The sequence below is a fragment of the Drosophila suzukii genome, chromosome 2R (genome assembly GCF_043229965.1).
Source record: "Drosophila suzukii chromosome 2R, CBGP_Dsuzu_IsoJpt1.0, whole genome shotgun sequence".
In the NCBI taxonomy this organism is placed as follows: domain Eukaryota; kingdom Metazoa; phylum Arthropoda; class Insecta; order Diptera; family Drosophilidae; genus Drosophila; species Drosophila suzukii.
Window position 1 is genome coordinate 679498 of NC_092081.1, and position 15087 is coordinate 694584.

General features: G+C 38.4%; 1 long non-coding RNA gene across 1 annotated transcript; it reads right to left on the minus strand.

Annotated features, from left to right (window-relative positions):
• Nucleotides 1–2491: 2491 nt before the first annotated feature.
• LOC139352508 (uncharacterized) lies at nt 2492–5749 on the minus strand. The gene is made up of 2 exons (XR_011603718.1): nt 5222–5749; nt 2492–5168 (listed from the first exon to the last, which is right to left on the minus strand). It is a non-coding gene; the product is annotated as an uncharacterized lncRNA (long non-coding RNA).
• Between the last annotated feature and the right edge of the window lie 9338 nt (nt 5750–15087).

Genomic DNA, 15087 nt, shown 5'->3' on the forward strand with positions numbered 1-15087 from the left:
AACAGATTTTGAAGAAGCGGTCTTTTTGCGTTTAGGTGACCCTACGACATTTTTTTATTATCAAGGTCCGCCTTAAACTCCTTGAAATCAGCAACTCTCATAAGTTTATCAAACAGTTTCATAAGACGTTCATTGGTCAGCGCAACATAGCCATCCAAATCACGGTCTATTTCCACGCATGAGGCACAAGTCCACGAAAAACTAACTTGCAAATCAATATAATCTTTTACTTTGCCAACAGGTCCAGTACATTTTGGATGTATGACTATGTTGCAGAGACGACAGTAAATAAAAACGTCATTAGGTGACGATCCAAGTAAGTAAGTATTTAAATTTAAGAAAAAAAGTTATTTATAAAACCAAAGAATCAAAAGAACTATAAATACCTCACTTAATTTGACACTGGGATCAAACAATAAAAATGTAGACACACAAGAACACAAAAGTATAAGAGCGCGTAGAGACTGCGAGAACGAGAGAGCGTGGCTTGTGAAACACAACAAAATATACACGAAAACAGTTTAGACGACAAGAAACGGGAGAGAGATTACAAGAAAGTATAAGGAAACAACAACAAAAGCTATTGAAACAAATGCACCGCAGCGTACAGAAGTTACAACAACAAAATCCACAGGCTAAACACAGAGTTAGGTTTTGTTAAAATTTCTACAATTAAATAGACAATTAAACATAAAGAGACGATTTAAAACACAAGCACGGCTGGTTATGTTGGACTAAGTCACAAGGCAAGGCACCAGTATTACAGATATTAATGACAAATTGACAAAAATCACAGAGCACAAGATAAACAACAACCGGTCACAAGCGAAGCTAAATCGATGATAAAATGAAATTGAAGGTTGTATTTGATGCATCTGCAAAAACCACTAACAATAAATGTCTTAAAGATATTTTGTGGATTGGACCTAGTGTTCATTTTAAAAATGGGCAGATGGCAGTATGTAGTTTTGGCGGACATTGAAAAAATGTATCGTCAAATAAATATAGCGAAAAGCGATAAATATTTGCATATCTTGTGTAGAGATTCTCCAAAAAATAAAATCAAAGACTATATATTAACTACAGTTACCTATGGTACTGCCTTGGCTCCATATTTAGCTAAACGAGCTCTAGCGGATATAGGAGATAAGTTCTGAAAAAATAGGGGACAAAAGGCATTTAAAGGTTGCATTTCAGTGTTTGTGTGCATGGCTACTAAAGCCATTTATTTAGAAGCTATTAGTGACTTAACTTCCGATGCACTTTTAGCAGCATTAAAAAGATTTGTATCTAGAAGTAAATTAGGATAATGGTACTAATTTCGTAGTTGCTGCTCGGAAGGTTGTTTTTTCCTTATAACAGGATTACGCTTTCAGAGACATGCACGCAGCAAAACGAGATTGATATGCGCCATACCCGTGATCTCAATATATGGTTATGTAGGCGGTAGACAGATTTAAGCGTTATTGGCGTTAGAGTGGGCGTGGCAAACTTTTTTTTCAATCAATCGATACGTATTGACGAGACTAATACATATCAGCTAAAATTTTTTTCTAGCATGGAAATTGTGGGCGCCACGGGTTTGGACGGTTTGTGGGCATTAAAGTGGGCGTGGCATATACCCGTACAAAACTTGCACTGCCTACAAGGCTACGGAATCTAAATCTGAACTCCCAATTATCTATCTTTGATAGTTTCCGAGATATCCGCGTTCATATTTACGATTTTTTAAAATTTGTGGGCGTTAAAGTGGACGTGGCAAACTTTTTTTTGGGTCAATCGATAGGTATTGATGAGAAAAATAAATTTTATTTTTAATCTAGCATCAAAACTGTGGGAGCCACAGTTTTGGGCGGTTGGTGGGGGTTACAGTGGGCGTGGCACCTTGCTGAAACAAACTTACGCTGCGAAAGAAGCTCAGGAATCTGCATGCCAAATCCCAAAAAAGGTATACTAGATTCGTCGGAAAGTATGTAACAGGCAGAAGGAAGAATTTCTGACCCCATAAAGTATATACTCGTATGTTCTTGATCAGGATCACTAGACGAGTCGATCTAGCCATGTCCGTCTGTCCGTATGAACGCTGAGATTTGGCATGCAAGTTATCCAGCTCATGATCCTAGCCTCCTTACCCAATTTATAAACAAACTCTTTATTTACAATTCTTAGCTGAGAACGCCTTCCAGGTCGAGCGCCCAGCCAATTGCCAAGAAAATGGTCAGCAGATGTGCTCTCGCGTCAAGCAACGAACATGCACTGAAGCCGAACACGACCGCTTCGTAAGCCGACGGGACTACATTGTATAATTCTATCATTATCCAACCCTTGTCCAACTCTTAATGAGTTCCCCAATTCTCTTAAACCGAGGTTTGTTTATCAGATAATCGGTCCTTGGCCAGACAGTCTGTTTTTGCATCCGAGAAGATCGGTTCAATAGAAAAAATATTGTGAACAGTAGAATAAAAGTCGGTATTAAGGAAAAGTTGTAAAGTTTTAACTTAGTGAATAAAAAATGCAAATAAATTTTATTTAAATGTTTGCAAGTGAAATATTTAATTTGCACAGTCCTGAGCTTCTTGCGCAGCGCAAGTTTGTTTCAGCAGGGTGCCACGCCCAATCTAACTCTCCTATAATTTCGTTGCTAGAATAAAAATTTTAACTGTGTAAATGATGCTTATTAATTTAATGATTTTATTTTGTCTCTTTTTATGTTCCGCGTGTTCCCTCTTCTTCTTCAATTGCAGGTGGCCTATTTATCTCAACAATCGAGTTTACCATGTAATCGATATCTGTTGTCTTATCGATGCTTATCATTAAGTTACATTATAGAAAATACACACTAAAATTCAATGCATAATATAACATTATGTTCACACTTAATACTATTAAGTATATATTCACATATGTTTACTTTAGTATATATTAGTATATATTTACAACAGAAAGTACACACTAAAATACAATGTATAACATTATGTTCACACTTAATACTATTTAGTATATACAAGGTGAGTTCCAAAGTAAACAGGACTTTTTTAATCTAGCGCCCTCTAGTGGCGCTATCTATATGTTAACTGGTGCGTAAAATCTACTATCGTTTATCGACTTCCAGTAAAAATTTCATGACACTTCATCTATTGGAAGTGAGGTTATTGCGTTTTAAGTGTCAAAATGTTTTTGTCATCGGTGCGAAAACAAGCTTCGAACAAAGAGCCTACATTAAATTTTGTTTTAAAATTGGTAAAACTTTTACCGAAACGTTTCAATTGATGAAACAAGTTTATGGCGATGATTGCCTATCCCGTAGCAGAGTGCACGAGTGGTTTCAACGATTTCAAAGTGGTCGTGAGGACATAAATTACGATGAACATGTGGGCCAACCAAAATCCGTGATCACCGAAAATTCCATCGGAACTGTGCGTGAATTCATAAAAAATCAGCCGAAATCATCATTGAAATTTATGGAAATAGAATTGAACATCTCCAAAACATCGATTTATCGCATTTTGACCGAACATTTGGGCTTACAAAACCGTGCACAGGTTTGTTCCGCACAAATTGACTGACGTCCAAAAATTACTCAGAATTCAACATTCGAAGGACATCATTAAAGAGGCAAAAAAAAAACCGAACTTCCTTTACAAGATTGTGACTGGTGACGAAACGTGGTGTTTTCAATATGATCCCGAAACGAAACGCCAGAGTGCTGAATGGAAGGCGCCGGACGAGCCGAAACCCAAAAAATCGCGCCTGGAGAAGTCAAAAGTGAAGACAATGCTGATTTGTTTTTATGATTCCAAGGGTATTGTCCACAAAGAATTTGTTCCACCCGGCCAAAACGTTAATGCGGTATTCTACCTTGGAGTTTTGAAGCGTTTGGTGCGCCGTATTCGACGTGTTCGGCCCGAATATCGCGAAGATGGAAGTTGGCGTTTATTGCACGATAATGCGCCGTCTCATCGATCGACTCTTGTGTCCGACTATTTGACCAAAAATCACATTTTAACCATCAACCACTCCCCATATTCACCTGCGGCACCGTGCGACTTCTACCTTTTCGGAAAAATGCATTTGCCGATGAAAGGAAAGCGTTATTCAGACGTAGAGGCCATTCAAAAGGCTTGCACAGGCATACTGGCGGCCATACCGGGCAACGAGCTAAAACACTCGTTCGACATGCTTTTGGACCGTGCAAAACGCTTTATTAAAGCAGAAGGAGACTATTTTGAATAAAATAAATTGATTTTTCCGAAAAAACTACTTGTTCTGTCTTTTTTAAAAAGTCCTGTTTACTTTAGAACTCACCTTGTATGTACAATTGCAAGAGCCCTCTGAGCGACGTTTGTAGTCGTGAATAGTCAGCATTTTGCTGATGTGTGCACCTTCACAACTATGCTAATTCAATTGATGTGATGCCAATAAACGAAACGCATTTCAACAGTCGCTCACATCTCAGACTTTTTGGATATGATTTAATGACAGCCAATTCTCCCTCTGACCGTCTTCGAGAAGGTGTTGCTATTTTGGTCCGCTCTCACTTGAAATACTCCCCTTACAGTACGGAATTGGGAGACATCGTGATTACTTATTTTTACGGCCCCCCTTTTTACATGGTCTGCTCAAGGTTTTGGAATATTTTTTATCGAATTTTCAAACCGTTTTATTAGAGCTGGTGACTGGAATGCTCTCAATCAATTTTGGGGGGTAGCCGCTCTTCACCGAGAGGTGTTCAGCTTTTAGACCAAGTCTGCAAGTCCTTGCTACAGTAGGACCAACGCACTTTCCATCTGATGCAAGGAGATTTCGTCCAACTTTCTCACTGTACATGCCTCAAATGAACTTAGTTCTGATCACATTCCGCTTGAAATACTTTTGTGCGCTGCTACTTCACCCCAACTTACAACACCAAGGCTGCTGTCTCGTCGGGCTAACATTGGACGTTTTTAGGATCATCTTACAATCCCTATTAAGAATGATGAATCTGCTGATTTGAGTTGTCCACTGAATATTGATGCTTCTGTTAACGACCCAACTCTAAAGATTCCGTCTGCCGCTGCCGCATCCCCTGCTAACGGTAATCACTCTGCAGTTCGACAGCTAGACATGGTGCTGCAAAATCTCAGTATGCCACTTTTTCGTTGAACAGGCTAAACCCTTATCGCCTCACCCTGGACGAGACTCCATTAAAGCGTGATGACACGGTTAACTTTCTTGGGCTTACTCTGGACAGGCGGGTTACATTGAAGCAGCACATTGTGACTACCTGTGCTTTCCCAAGGCGAGGAAAATGAGGTGGTTCGATCACGGCGAAAACTTGGCTCTTCAAAGCTATTTTATTATCTAGTCTACATTGGGATATACACTTCTGGGACACTGCCTGTAACACTTCTATAAAAAGACAATAAAAACCAATAAAAGGCAAATAAACTGCATTCTAAGTTAACAAAAAGTAAATCGCCAAAAACAATTACAAACAATAGCAGAAACAGGGACTCCTCCAGAGCTTTTGGTACCTATGGGTACTGCTGTCAGTGAAGCTTTAGGTCCCACAGCCCCAGTGGATGCCGACATAGCTGCCGTTACCGATCAGGTAAAAATATTTGAAGCTAAGTTGGGATTTGGAACTGTAGCCTTTACTTCAACAGATTTTGAAGAAGCGGTCTTTTTGCGTTTAGGTGACCCTACTGACATTTTTTTATTATCAAGGTCCGCCTTAAACTCCTTGAAATCAGCAACTCTCATAAGTTTATCAAACAGTTTCATAAGACGTTCATTGGTCAGCGCAACATAGCCATCCAAATCACAGTCTATTTCCACGCATGAGGCACAAGTCCACGAAAAACTAACTTGCAAATCAATATAATCTTTTACTTTGCCAACAGGTCCAGTACATTTTGGATGTATGACTATGTTGCAGAGACGACAGTAAATAAAAACGTCATTAGGTGACGATCCAAGTAAGTAAGTATTTAAATTTAAGAAAAAAAGTTATTTATAAAACCAAAGAATCAAAAGAACTATAAATACCTCACTTAATTTGACACTGGGATCAAACAATAAAAATGTAGACACACAAGAACACAAAAGTATAAGAGCGCGTAGAGACTGCGAGAACGAGAGAGCGTGGCTTGTGAAACACAACAAAATATACACGAAAACAGTTTAGACGACAAGAAACGGGAGAGAGATTACAAGAAAGTATAAGGAAACAACAACAAAAGCTATTGAAACAAATGCACCGCAGCGTACAGAAGTTACAACAACAAAATCCACAGGCTAAACACAGAGTTAGGTTTTGTTAAAATTTCTACAATTAAATAGACAATTAAACATAAAGAGACGATTTAAAACACAAGCACGGCTGGTTATGTTGGACTAAGTCACAAGGCAAGGCACCAGTATTACAGATATTAATGACAAATTGACAAAAATCACAGAGCACAAGATAAACAACAACCGGTCACAAGCGAAGCTAAATCGATGATAAAATGAAATTGAAGGTTGTATTTGATGCATCTGCAAAAACCACTAACAATAAATGTCTTAAAGATATTTTGTGGATTGGACCTAGTGTTCATTTTAAAAATGGGCAGATGGCAGTATGTAGTTTTGGCGGACATTGAAAAAATGTATCGTCAAATAAATATAGCGAAAAGCGATAAATATTTGCATATCTTGTGTAGAGATTCTCCAAAAAATAAAATCAAAGACTATATATTAACTACAGTTACCTATGGTACTGCCTTGGCTCCATATTTAGCTAAACGAGCTCTAGCGGATATAGGAGATAAGTTCTGAAAAAATAGGGGACAAAAGGCATTTAAAGGTTGCATTTCAGTGTTTGTGTGCATGGCTACTAAAGCCATTTATTTAGAAGCTATTAGTGACTTAACTTTCGATGCACTTTTAGCAGCATTAAAAAGATTTATATCTAGAAGTAAATTAGGATAATGGTACTAATTTCGTAGTTGCTGCTCGGAAGGTTGTTTTTTCCTTATAACAGGATTACGCTTTCAGAGACATGCACGCAGCAAAACGAGATTGATATGCGCCATACCCGTGATCTCAATATATGGTTATGTAGGCGGTAGACAGATTTAAGCGTTATTGGCGTTAGAGTGGGCGTGGCAAACTTTTTTTTCAATCAATCGATACGTATTGACGAGACTAATACATATCAGCTAAAATTTTTTTCTAGCATGGAAATTGTGGGCGCCACGGGTTTGGACGGTTTGTGGGCATTAAAGTGGGCGTGGCATATACCCGTACAAAACTTGCACTGCCTACAAGGCTACGGAATCTAAATCTGAACTCCCAATTATCTATCTTTGATAGTTTCCGAGATATCCGCGTTCATATTTACGATTTTTTAAAATTTGTGGGCGTTAAAGTGGACGTGGCAAACTTTTTTTTGGGTCAATCGATAGGTATTGATGAGAAAAATAAATTTTATTTTTAATCTAGCATCAAAACTGTGGGAGCCACAGTTTTGGGCGGTTGGTGGGGGTTACAGTGGGCGTGGCACCTTGCTGAAACAAACTTACGCTGCGAAAGAAGCTCAGGAATCTGCATGCCAAATCCCAAAAAAGGTATACTAGATTCGTCGGAAAGTATGTAACAGGCAGAAGGAAGAATTTCTGACCCCATAAAGTATATACTCGTATGTTCTTGATCAGGATCACTAGACGAGTCGATCTAGCCATGTCCGTCTGTCCGTATGAACGCTGAGATTTGGCATGCAAGTTATCCAGCTCATGATCCTAGCCTCCTTACCCAATTTATAAACAAACTCTTTATTTACAATTCTTAGCTGAGAACGCCTTCCAGGTCGAGCGCCCAGCCAATTGCCAAGAAAATGGTCAGCAGATGTGCTCTCGCGTCAAGCAACGAACATGCACTGAAGCCGAACACGACCGCTTCGTAAGCCGACGGGACTACATTGTATAATTCTATCATTATCCAACCCTTGTCCAACTCTTAATGAGTTCCCCAATTCTCTTAAACCGAGGTTTGTTTATCAGATAATCGGTCCTTGGCCAGACAGTCCGTTTTTGCATCCGAGAAGATCGGTTCAATAGAAAAAATATTGTGAACAGTAGAATAAAAGTCGGTATTAAGGAAAAGTTGTAAAGTTTTAACTTAGTGAATAAAAAATGCAAATAAATTTTATTTAAATGTTTGCAAGTGAAATATTTAATTTGCACAGTCCTGAGCTTCTTGCGCAGCGCAAGTTTGTTTCAGCAGGGTGCCACGCCCAATCTAACTCTCCTATAATTTCGTTGCTAGAATAAAAATTTTAACTGTGTAAATGATGCTTATTAATTTAATGATTTTATTTTGTCTCTTTTTATGTTCCGCGTGTTCCCTCTTCTTCTTCAATTGCAGGTGGCCTATTTATCTCAACAATCGAGTTTACCATGTAATCGATATCTGTTGTCTTATCGATGCTTATCATTAAGTTACATTATAGAAAATACACACTAAAATTCAATGCATAATATAACATTATGTTCACACTTAATACTATTAAGTATATATTCACATATGTTTACTTTAGTATATATTAGTATATATTTACAACAGAAAGTACACACTAAAATACAATGTATAACATTATGTTCACACTTAATACTATTTAGTATATACAAGGTGAGTTCCAAAGTAAACAGGACTTTTTTAATCTAGCGCCCTCTAGTGGCGCTATCTATATGTTAACTGGTGCGTAAAATCTACTATCGTTTATCGACTTCCAGTAAAAATTTCATGACACTTCATCTATTGGAAGTGAGGTTATTGCGTTTTAAGTGTCAAAATGTTTTTGTCATCGGTGCGAAAACAAGCTTCGAACAAAGAGCCTACATTAAATTTTGTTTTAAAATTGGTAAAACTTTTACCGAAACGTTTCAATTGATGAAACAAGTTTATGGCGATGATTGCCTATCCCGTAGCAGAGTGCACGAGTGGTTTCAACGATTTCAAAGTGGTCGTGAGGACATAAATTACGATGAACATGTGGGCCAACCAAAATCCGTGATCACCGAAAATTCCATCGGAACTGTGCGTGAATTCATAAAAAATCAGCCGAAATCATCATTGAAATTTATGGAAATAGAATTGAACATCTCCAAAACATCGATTTATCGCATTTTGACCGAACATTTGGGCTTACAAAACCGTGCACAGGTTTGTTCCGCACAAATTGACTGACGTCCAAAAATTACTCAGAATTCAACATTCGAAGGACATCATTAAAGAGGCAAAAAAAAAACCGAACTTCCTTTACAAGATTGTGACTGGTGACGAAACGTGGTGTTTTCAATATGATCCCGAAACGAAACGCCAGAGTGCTGAATGGAAGGCGCCGGACGAGCCGAAACCCAAAAAATCGCGCCTGGAGAAGTCAAAAGTGAAGACAATGCTGATTTGTTTTTATGATTCCAAGGGTATTGTCCACAAAGAATTTGTTCCACCCGGCCAAAACGTTAATGCGGTATTCTACCTTGGAGTTTTGAAGCGTTTGGTGCGCCGTATTCGACGTGTTCGGCCCGAATATCGCGAAGATGGAAGTTGGCGTTTATTGCACGATAATGCGCCGTCTCATCGATCGACTCTTGTGTCCGACTATTTGACCAAAAATCACATTTTAACCATCAACCACTCCCCATATTCACCTGCGGCACCGTGCGACTTCTACCTTTTCGGAAAAATGCATTTGCCGATGAAAGGAAAGCGTTATTCAGACGTAGAGGCCATTCAAAAGGCTTGCACAGGCATACTGGCGGCCATACCGGGCAACGAGCTAAAACACTCGTTCGACATGCTTTTGGACCGTGCAAAACGCTTTATTAAAGCAGAAGGAGACTATTTTGAATAAAATAAATTGATTTTTCCGAAAAAACTACTTGTTCTGTCTTTTTTAAAAAGTCCTGTTTACTTTAGAACTCACCTTGTATGTACAATTGCAAGAGCCCTCTGAGCGACGTTTGTAGTCGTGAATAGTCAGCATTTTGCTGATGTGTGCACCTTCACAACTATGCTAATTCAATTGATGTGATGCCAATAAACGAAACGCATTTCAACAGTCGCTCACATCTCAGACTTTTTGGATATGATTTAATGACAGCCAATTCTCCCTCTGACCGTCTTCGAGAAGGTGTTGCTATTTTGGTCCGCTCTCACTTGAAATACTCCCCTTACAGTACGGAATTGGGAGACATCGTGATTACTTATTCTTACGGCCCCCCTTTTTACATGGTCTGCTCAAGGTTTTGGAATATTTTTTATCGAATTTTCAAACCGTTTTATTAGAGCTGGTGACTGGAATGCTCTCAATCAATTTTGGGGGGTAGCTGCTCTTCACCGAGAGGTGTTCAGCTTTTAGACCAAGTCTGCAAGTCCTTGCTACAGTAGGACCAACGCACTTTCCATCTGATGCAAGGAGATTTCGTCCAACTTTCTCACTGTACATGCCTCAAATGAACTTAGTTCTGATCACATTCCGCTTGAAATACTTTTGTGCGCTGCTACTTCACCCCAACTTACAACACCAAGGCTGCTGTCTCGTCGGGCTAACATTGGACGTTTTTAGGATCATCTTACAATCCCTATTAAGAATGATGAATCTGCTGATTTGAGTTGTCCACTGAATATTGATGCTTCTGTTAACGACCCAACTCTAAAGATTCCGTCTGCCGCTGCCGCATCCCCTGCTAACGGTAATCACTCTGCAGTTCGACAGCTAGACATGGTGCTGCAAAATCTCAGTATGCCACTTTTTCGTTGAACAGGCTAAACCCTTATCGCCTCACCCTGGACGAGACTCCATTAAAGCGTGATGACACGGTTAACTTTCTTGGGCTTACTCTGGACAGGCGGGTTACATTGAAGCAGCACATTGTGACTACCTGTGCTTTCCCAAGGCGAGGAAAATGAGGTGGTTCGATCACGGCGAAAACTTGGCTCTTCAAAGCTATTTTATTATCTAGTCTACATTGGGATATACACTTCTGGGACACTGCCTGTAACACTTCTATAAAAAGACAATAAAAACCAATAAAAGGCAAATAAACTGCATTCTAAGTTAACAAAAAGTAAATCGCCAAAAACAATTACAAACAATTTGCGAGTACATGCATTTCTGAATGCAAGTGTGAACAAGAAATTGGAGCTGCACCGACCAGCCCCAGCTCGAGCATTGGAACTGACGTGCGCCGCAGTGGAACTCGCAATCGATGCATACATACATACATTTCTATACAGCGATAGTGTTATTTTTTTTTGTGTAACGTAATTTTTGTGATTTGTTTTTGTAAACCGCCATCAAGTCTTGCACGTATATATATATATATATAAACTAATTATAAAATCTCACAAAGCCCAGGATCCGGAGCGTCGAGATCTCATCGCCCAGGATTAAAAGGAGGGTAAGTTCGTCGGAACACGGTTCCTTTCTTATAAGTACATATATATATATCCGTGCACCATGATTACCTCAGAAGGTTTAGCAAAAACTGTAGACACTGATCCCCAATTTAACGAAGGAGATCTATACTTGTTATTAAAAGCAACCCTACCAATAACACTGAATGAATTGTAGTACTTATATATTGAGACCTTCCGTCTAGATTTTTCACCACTTGCCCACTGTAATAAGACCGAAAAGGCAATAATTATCTCTACCGTTCCAACGGTCATTGTCCTCTCCCGTCTAGATAAGAATTTATTTTTGGGCAATGTTAATACTTTCCTAGTTAAGACAAAGAATTAATCTGTTAGGAATTCATGTAATAATATATAATATCCATATATAATAATTGTTTCATATATATAATCTTTTAGATATACTTTTCTTTTTATACCTTTTTTATACATAATAATTAAATGTTAATTTTTCAGCGGCGAGTATCAGCCTTGTAATTGTACAAGGTGAGTTCCAAAGTAAACAGGACTTTTTTAATCTAGCGCCCTCTAGTGGCGCCACCTATATGTCAACTGGTGCGTTAAAATTTGCTATCGTTTATCGACTTCCAGTACAAATTTCATGACATTTCATCTAATGGAAGTGAGGTTATTGCGTTTTAAGTGTCAGTATGTTTTTGTCATCGGTGCGAAAATGAGCTTCAAACAAAGAGCCAACATTAAATTTTGTTTTAAAATTGGTAAAACTTTTACCGAAACGTTTCAATTGATGAAACAAGTTTATGGCGATGATTGCCTATCCCGTAGCAGAGTGCACGAGTGGTTTCAACGTTTTCAAAGTGGTCGTGAGGACGTAAATGACGATGAACATGTGAGCCAACCAAAATCCGTGATTACCGAAAATTCCATCGAAACTGTGCGTGAATTCATAAAAAATCAGACGAAATCATCATTGATTGAACATCTCCAAAACATCGATTTATCGCATTTTGACCGAACATTTGGGCTTACAAAAGGTGTGTGCACGGTTTGTTCCGCACAAATTGACTAATGTCCAAAAATTGATCAGAATTCAACATTCGAAGGACATCATTAAAGAGGCAAAAAAAGAACCAAACTTCCTTTACAAGATTGTGACTGGTGACGAAACGTGGTGTTTTCAATATGATCCCGAAACGAAACGCCATGGAAGGCGCCGGACGAGCCGAAACCCAAAAAATCGTGCCTGGAGAAGTTAAAAGTGAAGACAATGCTGATTTGTTTTTATTATTCCAAGGGTATTGTCCACAAAGAATTTGTTCCACCCGGCCAAAACGTTAATGCGGTATTCTACCTTGGAGTTTTGAAGCGTTTGGTGCGCCGTATTCGACGTGTTCGGCCCGAATATCGCGAAGATGGAAGTTGGCGTTTATTGCACGATAATGCGCCGTCTCATCGATCGACACTTGTGTCCGACTATTTGATCAAAAATCACATTTTAACCATCAACCACACCCCGTATTCATCTGATATGGCACCGTGCGACTTCTACCTTTTCGGAAAAATGCATTTGCCGATGAAAGAAAAGCGTTATGCAGACGTAGAGGCCATTCAAAAGGCTTGCACCGGCATTCTCGCGGCCATACCGGGCAACGAGCTAAAACATTCGTTCGACATGCTTTTGGACCGTGCAAAACGCTGTATTAAAGCAGAAAGAGACTATTTTGAATAAAATAGATTGATTTTGCCGAAAAAACTATTTTTCTGTCTATTTTTTAAAAGTCCTGTTTACTTTGGAACTCACCTTGTATTCTCATATGTTTACAACTCGGTCAACCTGACATATTGATCGCCCTCGATCAAAATTATGTACATAATGCTACAGTCTTCTTTAATATTTGTAGCCATGGTTTTAACCTCGCAGCTTCTAAAATCTATTTATAAGGTAACTGAGTTAATTAACAGTTATCTATATCTGTTACTTCATACCTATCGTTGTCAAGACTCTATTTATTTTATTTGGACCTCTATATTTAGGCGCAAATTTTTTACAAGTGCCAGGTGTTACGTCTATATTTCTTATTGCCTCAAAATCTCCAACGCTATATTCCGATAGCGCTTTCTGTTTAGCTGCTTTAATAATTTCATTTCTTTTCTGAGACTCTACAATCTTTAAATTTGCTTTATCCCTTATATCATTTAAATATATCTTTTTGTCTTTATTTAATTTATCATCTAAATAATCATATAATTCATAAATTATCGGACCTTTTTGATCTACTCCAAGGAGGATCATGCTTGGTGTTTTTAATGTACTAGAATGGAATAATATAAGAAGAATATAAGTTTATACCAATCATCTTGATTAGTTGGATTAGACAATTTTCCTAACATCGGTTTCAGCACTCGATTTACTCTCTCAACCTGTCCGTTTGCTTGGGGGGCACATGTCGCCACTTTTATATGACCAATGTTACGTTCCGCTAAAAGTTCACTAAACTCTAATGAAGTAAAGCAACTTCCTTTATCAGAAATATTTCTGCGTGGCCTACTATGAAATTTAAAATATTTACTTAAACTCGCAATTACTTCACGTGTACTTGTAGAATTTACAGGGATTAACTTCACAAACTTTGTAATTTGAGTTTATACACGGCAAGAGCCCTGAATGATCTATGTGAATCGTATCAAATGGAATCAGCACTTTGGGTATACTGTGTAAAATTCTATTGTTAACTTACTTTGGGACAAAATTTAAAATACACAATACAAAAACAATTTCGAATCCACTCATCTATTTCCGTTCTCATTAAAGGAAACCAATACTTAGACTTCATATTATTGTAGCACTTATCTGCAGCTAAAAGACCTAGTTTTTCATGGGATAACTTAATTAATTCATCCCTATTCTGTTTCGTATCTTCGTGATACACAACACCATCTATCAAAACAAAACTTCTCACTGGTCCTTCTGCTAACTCGTCTCGTATTTTACTTATAACTTCATCCCTCATTTGCTCCGTTTGCAATAGAAAGTCTATATCATCTGGCATAGCTCCCACCGTGCCAACTAAATTAAGCAATTCCACTTATTTTTCCGCAAGCCTTGACTTTTCTAAAGCCTTTAACTCTGCTACTTCTGATGACTCTGACAATTCTACTAGTTCTGACTTTTCTGACAACTCTGACGATTCCATTAATTCTGACGACTATGCCGATTCTATTAATTCTGACCTTTCTGACGACTCTGGCGATTCTACTAATTCCGACTTTTCTGACGATTCTAATAATTCTAACGATTCTACTAATTCTGACTTTTCTGACGATTCTGTTAATTCTGACTTTTCTGACGATTCTTATAATTTTGACCACTCTGAAACTACACACGGTTCTTCCATTACCGCTTCTACCTTATTGCTTAACAATTTCGTTTGCCTACTTAAAGCATCAATATGCGGCATACTTTCGCCAGGACGGTGCTCAATTTTATAATTGCAGCTTTCTAATTCTAACGACCAACGAGCAATACGGGGATTGATAGACTTTTTGCTTAATGGGGAAGACAACAAATATGCCACCCTTATAGTTATAATTAATAACGCACGAATAGGTTATATTAAAATGTATAGCGTTTACTCGGAGCGGCAGACGGACTGTGAATGTGTAAAAAGCTTGGCTCCAAGATCTTCA